The sequence below is a fragment of the Bos taurus genome, chromosome 15 (assembly GCF_002263795.3).
Source record: "Bos taurus isolate L1 Dominette 01449 registration number 42190680 breed Hereford chromosome 15, ARS-UCD2.0, whole genome shotgun sequence".
Classification (NCBI taxonomy): Eukaryota; Metazoa; Chordata; class Mammalia; order Artiodactyla; family Bovidae; genus Bos; species Bos taurus.
In genome coordinates, this window is record NC_037342.1 from 8731257 (window position 1) to 8737313 (window position 6057).

The following is a 6057-nucleotide window of genomic DNA, read 5'->3' on the forward strand; positions in this document are numbered from 1 at the left end:
ATTTATAATTTGAATTTTTCAGAGTTTTTAGATGAAATTAGAATTTCTGTTTTCTATATAACTCTTTGTCCTCACACTGCATAACTTTCCTCGAGGTGGAAGATGAGATAGATTCTGTATTTACTTTAATGACTAGTGGCTAAAAGAAGCAATCATAAAATCCAATGAACAAAAGAAAGATTATTGTGGGACAATTTCCTCTCCAGATCATTTAAACAGATTAATAAAAAGAATATTTACTACCTACAATTGTATCACCTTAGCCATGGATGGGATGACTTTAACTTTTTATGATAGTATAAAATTCATTTTTCACCTTTAAGTCCCCTTAAGTTGTCCCCATTGTACGATGAAATAGCTGAGGGGTGAAATGTGTTCAGAATTAGTATTTGTGCGTGTATGCATTGTATGAGGAAAGAGGAAATAACTGAGGTGCTTCTAAATGGTTTAAGTGCCTGACAGTATTTCTCACCTTGTCAGTTCTCAGCAGCAGGCCTCTGGGGCAATGTGAGTCTGGAAAAAAAGCATGGAAAACAAATGAGCTTCTGTTTTGGAATCAGTGTTATTTTATGTTTTGTGTAATGTTGCCAGAGATACTTTTATGAAGCGATCTTTAAACCAAAACTTTGGAGAAGCAATTTTTTGTTTTGCCTATCTTACGATCTACTGCAAATCTGCAGCATTTGAGTTTTTTTCCCTCTCCCTCTTTGTCTTCCACCCTCTACCCCTGCCTTCCATCCCTCCACATATTGCCTTTTCTTTGCACCTAACAGGTATTTGTTGAAGTTCTGCTATATAGTAGGTGATGTCCTATGTGTTGGGCTTCCATAGTGGCTCAGTGGTAAAGAATCCACCTGCCAAAGCAGGAGATGCGGGTTCGATCCCTGGGTCAAAAAGACTCCTCTGGAGAAGGAAATAGCTACCACTCCAATATTCTTGCCTGGGAAATACCATGGACAGAGGAGCCTGGTGGGCTACAGTCCACTGAGTCACAAAATAGTTGAACATGTTCAGTTCAGTTCAGTCGCTCAGTCGTGTCCGACTCTTTGCAACCCCATGAATCACAGCATGCCAGGTCTCCCTGTCCATCACATGACTTAGTGACTAAACAATAATAACATTTTATGTGTAGGAATATAATGGAAAAGAACACAAAGTCTTTGACTCTAGGATGTTTGTATTCAGTTAGAGGTAGGGTGGAGGATTAGGGGAGTCAGGTTTGACAGAGTCCACCAATTTCCCTTAAAGCAAAAATACTAATCCCATCAACCGGTCACCTCAAAAATCTATTGTCCTGAAAGTATTCATCTGATAACTGAGAAAATCTTTGATGTTTGTTTTCTTAGATGACATTATAATGTCCCATTTCACTTGTGGATACCAAGGGAAAATTCTGTGCCTTATGTTCTCTTGCTTTGTATGCTTTTGGATGGGCCATATCACACACAACATAATTATATAAGAGCTTATTATCATTCCTATAAACTAGCATTTTTTTTTCCCTAGAGTTCCCTATTTTTTCCAGTTATCCTGATCACAAAGATTTGAAATTCCTGGCATTTCACTGGGATCATCCTTCATTCTCTATTTGCCTTTTAACATTCATTTCCATTCAGTCACTAAATCCTGACTTTTCTTCTTTCACTTGTCTGTACATCTCATCTCATCTCATGACATGTATCATATCTCTCTAGTAGCTCTTCAGCTGATACATCTCTGCATCCACTTGGCCTCTTCCTACCAACAAATGTTGGCATAAATCCTCGTCTAAAGATTTAAATTATCCAATTTGATTAATGTTTAATCTTATGATCTTATCTTTCAGTTGTACTCCTTTAGTTTTGACTTCAAACAGTCCCAGATATTTCGTCTCTTTAATATTTGTCGACTCAAACATTGTCATGTGTTCACCTATTTTCCCCATAACCAAACTCAGGCCATGTGCCCAAAATCCACTCAATCTCCTAACTTCCTGACTCGCTGGCCTGCCTAAGGATTTCAACTTGACATCTGCTTTATTGGCTTAGGATTAACTACATATCAGTTGTAATCTTATCCTATGAAAGTACAAACTGCATGTCTTAAATGGTAGACATGCTCTTTGATCCTGTGGAGCATAGAGTATGCACTCAAAAGGCTTGCCATTCTGGTTCATGAAGGAGTGATTTTGTATGGCTTGGTCCTTGAACGAATTGCTGAGTTGCAGAAATAAGTATGAGTGTTTCAGTGGCAGCTGCAGTTTGAATAGTCTTCTTCTAGGTATAGTGTAGAAGGCACTGATGGCTGTGACCTTATCTTTATGATGTGTCTGCTCCACAGAAACAAACCATTTACTCATAAACTTATTTCCTTACTCATTATAGACTCAATGCCAAGCAGTATGGTAGAGACTTGAGTTACAAGATCAGTTCAGTTCAGTTCAGTTCAGTCACTCAGTCGTGTCCGACTCTTTGAGACCGCATGAACCACAGCACGCCAGGCCTCCCTGTCCAACACCAACTCCCAGAGCCCACCTAAACTCATGCCCATTGAATCAGTGATGCCATCCAGCCATGTCATCCTCTGTCGTCCCCTTCTCCTCCTGCCCCCAATCCCTCCCAGCATCAGGGTCTTTTCAAATGAGTCAGCTCTTCGCATCAGATGGCCAAAGTATAGGAGTTTCAGCTTCAACATCAGTCCTTCCGATGAACACTCAGGACTGATCTTTAGGATGGACTGGTTGGATCTCCTTGCAGTCCAAGGGACTCTCAAGAGTCTTCTCCAACATCACAGTTCAAAAGCATAAATTCTTCAGCGCTCAGCTTTCTTCAGAGTCCAACTCTCACATCCATACATGACCACTGGAAAAACCATAGCCTTGACAAGACGGACCTTTGTTGACAAAGTAATGTCTCTGCTTTTTAATACTCTGTCTAGGCTGGTCATAACTTTTCTTCCAAGGAGTAAGCGTCCTTTAATACAAGTTACAAGATAAATAAGATCTAATCTCTTCTTCAAAGCGGCTTAAAATCTGAAAGAAGAGATATGTATTGAATGAATATATTAAAATATACACAATTAAAATACATATTTTATAAGATTATTTTGAGGACTAATTGAATAGGTGTATTCAAAGGGCTTAAAATAGTGCCTGGCAATTAGAACACATTACATAAATATTTGTTTTAATTTTACAATGAACTTTAATTACGTTCAAGTGTTAGGGGGCCACAGAGTTTCCTCTGCATATAAATGTTGCTTGTCCATTCACAGACTCTTGTGAGACTTCAACTAGGACTCTACTGATTCCATGTTCACTCATTCAAAAAATACTTTTTTTAAGCATTTTTTATATTCTAAGACTGTGATAGACACAAGGGGAATAAAGAAAAATAATCCAAGTTCCTCATCTTCAATATTTTTATTTGTGTAATGTTTGAGTAATAGAAGCATTTCAGAAACTGGACTCAGTAAACTCCCTGAATTTTACTACAAATGATAAAAAAGCATTTAGATTTTGTTTGAAATTAAAAATGCAATTAAATTACTAGAGAATGACCTGGGCCTGTACACATTTGGTTAAGTATTCTGTATTGTCTATATTAACAGGCTTACAGCAGTATAAACCACATATAATTCAAATGTAATATAATGCAAAAGCTTCAAAAGAGCCAGATCATCACAGAAAACATATTTTTAATTATCACAGGTTTCATTATTAAGCATAGTTTCCTAAATCCTTAGAAAATAGGTGATCCATAAGTGGCTAATTTTAATTAAGTAGAATATCCTAACTTAATTTATAAAATATAGGCGAAAGAGTACAAAAAGGCTGATCCTAGTTTTATCACTTTCTATCCATGGACATTAAGTCATTTAACCTCTTCATTTATGAAATAATGTGAATAAATGTCATGCAGGGTTGATGACAGGATTACCAGAGATATTATATCCAAGAACTCACTAAATTGATGGGACATAGGAAATGTTAATCATATTTTCAATGGGAGTAGCTATAAAAACACACATGTATATATGGCCAAACCATCCATATGTATGCATGAAAGTGAAAGTCGCTCAGTCATGTCCGACCCTTTGCGGCCCTATAGACAATACAGTCCATAGAATTCTCCACGCCAGAATACTGGAGTGGGTAGCCTTTCCCTTCTCCAGGGGATCTTCCTAACCCAGGGATCGAACCCAGGTATCCAGCATTGCAGGCAGTTTTTTTACCTACTGAGCTATGAGGGAAATTCTCATATATATATATAAATGACTCTTTTTTATTCGTATTACTTGACCTGACTCTACAGAGGATTTGAGAGAATCATTTCCTTTGATATATGGCAAAATTTTTAACACATTTTCCTTAATGTGGGGAAACATGTTTTAACACGTTTTCCTACCTGTAGGGGTTATGGCACTTTGTTGCTTAGGGCAAATTACAGAGAAAACCATGTTCACATGTATGCTGGGGATACACAAATTCTTAATGGCAAGCATGCTTGGATACAGTGAGGTGTCCAGCATACAGAGAAGCTCTAGTGATTTCTAAATAACTCTATGGACTAAATTTTAATATGCTTTAGCTTCTTGGAGGTCAGTTATCTATGACAGCAATGACCGCAGGGTATTCCTTCATCTTTATTTTGTGGAAGTTTACTTAACAATCTTGCAACAGCAAATTGTCATATAACGTGCTTTAGGAGAGTGGTGTGATATCAATTTGTCAAGCATGATTTAAGAATAATAAAATCCATTTGCCCAAGATGTGGTGGGGATGGTGTGACAGAGGAGCTACAGGTTCCTTCTAATTTCACTTACTATTTGACTTACTAAACAAGGACATTTCCTCTGTGAATTATTTGAAGGCTGTCTTTTCCCTTAGTGGCTGGAGGACTCCCATCAAAATAATTTAATGATGAAAATGAAGCTGGTCTAATTGAATTCAGTATGAACTAAGAGTCATCACCTTAGGGTAGGTTTAGCCCTTAGCAGTTAATATTCTGCTCTGCAGTTCGGCTTTGTGGCAAAGCCAGGGATGTTGTCATTGCAGGCTTTAAGCTCAGGAAGATTTCGTTTTTTTTAATATAGAGAATGGGAGGCAGAGCAAGCGCCCAAAATTGAGATAAATGTAGGCACTTACCTTGACCACTTAGGAGCTTTTAAAGACTGACATCTCATCAGCAAGTAAAAATTAACTCAGCAGGTCTCAATAAAGCTGATATCAAAAACTAAAAGTCAATTTTTGACTTTCCCTTAAAGGTTCCTGTTCTTTATTTAAAGAACTAAACCAAACTCTTGACATATCCTTCTTAGGAAGCAATTTTAATGAGTATCAGTAGGTTTCCCAAGCCTCTGACGTGGAATTTACTTCAAATTGATTTTTAAAAATTGGGCTGGAAGCTCTAAGGACAGAATTCCCTAAGTCACCCTGCTCTGAAATACTGTGTTCACCTCACCATTGTCTGATCCTGTTTCATTTAACCAATGATATTTTAAGGGCTAAGATTCAGTCTTCCATTTCATTTCACTGGGTCTCTGAAAGACAATCTAATGTTAAAATTGGCCCATTATCTAGGCTCATCTAATTTGTGCCTTAAAATGACTTTGGAAATAAGTTTTGATTAAAAAGTTACACCAGTGATGAATTTTCAGTATCACAAAGCAAAACCTATTTGAAGAAGTTATTTCTGCATGCCAGATTGAGCAGAAGCCTTAATTCCCCTTGGTAACTGTGTAGGCGAAAAGAAATTAGGGAGCCTGGTGAATAAACAAGAAGCCATAAAAAATCACAGACATCTTTGCTATCTGTCTTGTTTTTCCATCAAATGGATTGTGCAGTCAAAAATTACAACCACAATCAAATGTAAAGTATTTTAAGAATGAATACACACATCTTATTTTTTCTCCAAAATAACTATTAAAACCAAGAAACATATGCTTCAGTGAATGCTTTTAGTTGAATCATAAACTACATTTCCAACTGTCTTTTTGAAACCAATTGAGACAGCTACATAAGAGGATGTTAAAGCAAATCAACCTCTCACAGAGCCCATCTGTGACTTCCCAGTGAGT